At 46.7% G+C, this 5,717-nt stretch overlaps 1 long non-coding RNA gene across 1 annotated transcript; it reads left to right on the top strand.

The window, feature by feature from the left end:
* The first annotated feature begins 1,645 nt into the window (after positions 1-1,645).
* On the top strand, positions 1,646-3,413 carry LOC142046079 (uncharacterized). The gene is made up of 2 exons (XR_012654988.1): positions 1,646-2,216; positions 2,455-3,413. It is a non-coding gene; the product is annotated as an uncharacterized LOC142046079 (long non-coding RNA).
* Positions 3,414-5,717: the final 2,304 nt, after the last annotated feature.

Here is a 5,717-nt window from a genome sequence, read left to right as displayed (position 1 = left end):
GGGGGTGGGCACAGCTGAAGGGCAGTGTCCAGAAGTGGACAACATGGCCTGGGAATGACGTGGGTCCGACTGTGAGGATGATGGAGACTGAATAATGGTAAGTGAGACACCACTAGCGAAGGCACAGGGCTGAAGGAGCTAATTCCCAAAACAACCAGCAGGAGGCGCTGCAGTGGTAAATCCAACCCCGGTACACAGACCCATCTGCAGAGCAGACTCCATCTTCTCTATGAGGGCACTATAGTTACATTAATATTATATCATTTTATATATATTTTAATCAAAATTTTGTGCAGTATCATGTCAAATGCCTTACAGAAATCTATCACATCAACACAATTACCTTTATCAACCAAACCTGTAATCTCATCAAAAGTAAGCTATTAAGTTTGTGACAGTCTTTGGTTTCCATAAACCTATGCTGATTTGCACTAATCTCTTTACTCTCCTTTAATTCTTTATAAATCGAGTCCTGTATCAGCTGCTCCATTATCTTGCCCGAGATCGATGTCAGATAGGCCTATAGTTACCTGGGTCATTCCATTTACCCTTTTAAAATACTGGCACAAGGTTTGCTTTCTGCCAGTTTTCTGGAACTTCCCACTGCTCCAAGACCTATTTAACACCACCCCTGCACCTCCTCGACCCATCCTACTGTGCATGCACAAGTTTACATGGGGGCAGACCCCCTGAATATTTGAATTGTGAGCGTGCTTCCCCCCCCCCCCACTTCTCCCAGTTCCACCATCCCAGTTCATGCCATGCTGCCACCGGTTCTTCTGGGGGTATAGGGAGCAGAAACCATGAGTTTTCCACAGGATGGAAAGGCTGCCGTGTCTGGAGTCTTTGGGCATTTAGCGCCATAATCCTCTGGACCATTTGCATCCATCGTCAATGCTTGTGACAGGTGTGGTTGGGTGAAGGAAACACTTGCACATATGTTGTGAGGATCTGCCCACCAGCTGAGTGAGTTTTAGATTGTTAAGGGCACTGATATCTTCTCAGGATGTAAACTGTTCTGTGTCATGCTCTAAGATAACGCATGTGGAGTCTTACATGCTTTATAGCAAAGGTGTCTGCCACCATACGCCCCAGTAGTTGGAGACAGGTTTGGTCTTTCATATCCTGATGCACTTCCCACTGCACCTCTTGGTCCCTTTGCCTCTCCTCCTGCATCCAACCTCTCCATCCTTGTCTTTCACTCTGCTCTTGATCCTTCAACCCCGCTCCAATCCCTGCATTCGCAGTCACAAGCTGCAGTGGACTGGAGAATCTTGGAACATCTCCCTGGACTGCTTCTTTCTTCACATGAGCTGGATCAGGTGTTCGGCAGGCGTGGAGGGGGCACCTCTCAAGGGCACCACAGCAGAAGCTGCTGATAAAAACAGACTGAATCACTGTTAGATTTACAGTCAGAGCAGAAGGGGGAAGATAAACCTCAAAACTCCCCTTATGTTATTCCCACAAAGATCTTTATTTAATAATGCGAATTGTCACTTTAGCTTTGGGACAGCCCCTCACAATGTGGCTTGGCAGCTCAAGCCAGAGTGAGTACAGACTACAGGAAGATGGGAACCTATTACACTGGAGGTTTCCATGCCGGGAACCCTTGGGTATAAGTAAAGGAAAAATGCAGTGAATTGCATATTGTCACTATTTTCACAGGCAGTGGTGATTTTGGCTGATATCTCATTCCTGAGGTTGACCAAAGCTCAGAGAACGCAGCTGCTGGTAGTGTCCCTAAGCTGCCCAAGCCTATATGCTGCTAGTCCACTTAATGCAGCGTGCCAGCGGATCTCCATGCAGAGTGGCACGGGAACGTCTCCGATCGTGAGGGAAGAAACAAAGCTACCATCCCTTACAATGATTTGGGGAGGATTGTACAGTATCTCCATGAAAGTTTCATCGAGATCTCTTGACGGTACAAGGGACGACCCTGTATGGATGAACACAGTACTCTGCAGGAGGAGAATCGTTGTTCTCCATGCCTAGCAAAAATGGGAAAAAGAAAGGAAAGGCGAACACGGCCTCCACCTCTTCTTTCTATCTCAATTTGAGCACGGGCCAGGGGTCTGTTGTGGATTGCGTAATTAGGACTGCTACAATAATCTTTTTGAATGAATTTCCTAGCATATAGCAGGTGATTGAAGTAGCAACGATAATGTATTTGAGAATATTAATTTTAATTGTATTCCCAGTGCTCTTCTGAACATGGTGTCAAGTATCAGAGGGGTAGCCATGTTATCTGGATCTGTAAAAGCAGCAGAGAATCCTGTGGCATCTTATAGACTAACAGACGTTTTGGAGCGTGAGCTTTCGTGGATGAATACCCACTTCGTCAGACACAGACACCTGCGTCTGACGAAGTGGGTATTCACCCACGAAAGCTCACGCTCCAAAACGTCTGTTAGTCTATAAGGTGCCACAGGATTCTCTGCTGCTTCTGAACATGAGGAGTAATGCACCAATACACGTACCTGAGCTCCCTTCACTGTCATCCCCAGGCCATCTGCGCTCATGTGACGGGACTGGCTCAATTCCGGCAGAGTTTCAAGCAGTTCCTGGTTCCCAGCATGTTTTGTATTCCCCTCTGCTTCTCACTCCCTTCTCCTCCTCCTCACTGAGCATTGCAGAGGATCCCATGCCTAGCTCTTGCAAAGTGTCCCTGGTCAGATTTCAGGCGCTGGTGGGGGGTGCAGTTCATTGTAAAGTGGCAGGTCCACAGGGGAGCCCCAGATGTGGTGGTGGTCTCCCTGGCTTGCCGCATGCTTGCCAAGGTGGACAATCAGGAAAAGGCACACAAAACACAATGACGTTTTTCAAGGGGATGGAAGGAGGCTTCCGGTGTCTGTGACCCCTGGGCAATGGATTTCACAATGGCGATCAGAATGGTCACGGTCACGGGGGCAACCAGGGCATTGTGGGATAGCTGTGGAGAACTGTTAGGATTAACACAGGCAATGCAGTGTCTATAGGAGAAATAGGTCAGCTCTGGCTCTGTCATCTGGAGAGGTGATGTTATGTTAGCAAGAGACTAATACAGGTGCGGACACATGTAAAACTAAGCCGAAACAAGCTGACTTAGGTCAACGTAACTTCATAGTGTAGACCAGGCCTATGTATCTCACATTGACACTATTACCTTTATCAGCCAAACTTGTAATCTCACGAAAAAGCTATCAAGTTGGTTTGACAGGATCTGTATTCCACAAACCCATTGTGATTAGCATTAATTTTATTACCTTAATTAATTTTTTTATTAATCAAATCCAATATCAGCTGCACAGTTATCTTGCCCAAGATTGATGTCAGGCTGACCAACTATAATTACCTGGGTCATCCCATTTACCCTTCTAAAATACTGGCACAACTTTCACTTTCTTCCAATCTTCTTGAACTTCCCAAGAGTTATTGGGAATCCACATTAGCACTCCTCCGCCAGCTCTTTTAAAACTCTTGGATGCAAGTTACCTGGACGTGGTGATTTAAAAATGTCTAACTTTAATAGCTGCCTTTTAACACCCTGCAGAGTCACTAGTGGAATTATAAACAGAGAACAAATATATTCAAGTGGGGAGGGGGATAATAAAATCAAAACTGCAGATTGCAGATAGGAGTGGGGGCTTGAAAAGAGTTTGGGGGAAGTGGGGAACAGAGAGACAATTAAAGTGAAACCTGATCTTAAAGGGTCAGAAAAATGTGAACTCAGAAAGGAATTGGCTTGTATTCAGTTCCCAAGGGCTCTGACTTATGAAAAGAGAGGAGCGTATTCTGTCTAAGATTGTGCTTAGAATTCAAAGAGCAGGGAGGATGCAGAGATGAAGACGCAGTGGGATCCCCTGAAGAGAGGAGGCTGATCTCTCCACACTGGCTCATTCCTGACCAGCCATTGTTGCCCTGCGAAGTCTCTCTGCCAGGTCTCTCTGGTTGATAGCTTCCAGCACCATCGTGGTCACCTGCACCGCATAATGCACCCTGTAGTGACTGATCAGCAGCTTAGTGAGCTCCACAGGCTCTGCCTTCTCCAGGTGACATCGAGGTATGTGGTTGTATCCCGTTTCCAGCTTGATGTCAGTCAGTTTGCTCTTGAACTCCTTCATCTCTGCCTCTTGGAGGTTTTTCAGGGTGTCCAGGAGGTGATCTCTCATTGTCTTCCCCATGCCACCTCCTAGAACAGGAGAAGGCAACCTATGGCACGAGTCCTGAAGGCAGCACACGAGCTGATTTTCAGCAGCACTCACACTGCCTGAGTCCTGGCTACCAGTCTTGGGAGGCTCTGCATTTTAATTTAATTTTAAATGCAGCTTTTTAAACATTTTAAAAACCTTTTTTACTTTACATACAACAATAGTTTAGTTATACATTATTGACTTTTAGAAAGAGACTTTCTACAAACATTAAAATGTATTGCTGGCACGCGAAACCTTAAATTAGGGTGAATAAATGAAGACTCGGCACAGCACTTCTGAAAGGTTGCCGACCCCTGTCCTAGAATATGGGCCAGCAAAGTCCAGTCCAGCCACTCCCCACCCAGGTACCATTCCCCGCTCTCCTTCACTCCCAGGCTCTCCCGCTTCATGTTACACCTCTCTCCTCTACAGAAGGTAGACAGACAGGTACCACCTCGCAATCCTAGGGCTCTGTACTCAGTGTCTCACTGCCTCTGGTCCTGTCTGTGTGGTTCCCCTTCACTCACCCTTCTCCCCTCTTCTGCTCTCCCCTCCCACAGATACCTCCCTAACTCAGTTACCTTGACCCTCTTCCCCTCCTCACTGGAATACCTCCCAATGCCCAAGCCTCTCTCCTTTCCTGTCAGAATTTGCCACCTTGATGTCCACCCACTCCCTGAACCTGCTCTGAATTAGAATCCTGGATCAGGGCAGGACTACTGCCTAGTGGTTACAGTATGAGGGGAGGAGAGGAGTCTTGGTTCTGCCACTGACTCGTTAGGTCTTTTTTTCTTCTGAAATTTCTGTCCTACTGAAATAAGGCCTCCGTAAATCAGGGGAGATGAACTGACCTGTGTGGCGTTCTGTTGATGGTGAACTGTGCACAATGTCACCTGGAAGTGGGAAGGGAAGAAGAGTGAAACAAACTTTTTATCATAATTTTCTGTTTAGTCTGCTCACCTCACACCACACAGGCCACTTGCGGATCTGATTGGCTAAGCCAGTCACATGGCAGTGTGATTATCTTTATTGCTGAGTGAATGATACACCAGTTAATGAGTTATTCAGAGTCCCCTGAAGGATCTGTTCCTGGTCACTGTCAGAGACTGTACCCAGATGTCAGACTCCACAGGTGTGGCAATGCCTGTGTTCTTAGACAGCTGCTCTGTGTCCCCCCGCAGAACACCAAATAGCAGAAATACACACTTAACACACACACGCTCATCTGGCATATAGTGAGTGCAAGTTACCGTGTGCACCCAGTGACATGTCTCTGTACAACGGCACTTATGTCACCGCCGACTGTGACAAGCACACACAGCTCTTGGTTCAGGCTTTTAGCTTCTGGTTATGATTATTGATACATCAAACGCCCAGCAAAGGACGATAAGCTCAGTGCATTGTAAATGTCTGTAATACTGTTGCTCCTTTGGCTGAGCAGAACGCTGTAATTTTGGGCCCTGCGGGGTAGTTTCAGTTTGGTTGAGTGATCAGTGATAGAAGTCTGGTATATTTTTGGTGTCATCTGTTTATGTCCAGAAACAGACA

The sequence above is a fragment of the Chelonoidis abingdonii genome, unplaced genomic scaffold, assembly GCF_003597395.2.
Source record: "Chelonoidis abingdonii isolate Lonesome George unplaced genomic scaffold, CheloAbing_2.0 scaffold3352, whole genome shotgun sequence".
Lineage (NCBI taxonomy): Eukaryota > Metazoa > Chordata > Testudines > Testudinidae > Chelonoidis > Chelonoidis abingdonii.
This window is presented reverse-complemented; position numbering and strand designations above follow the sequence as displayed.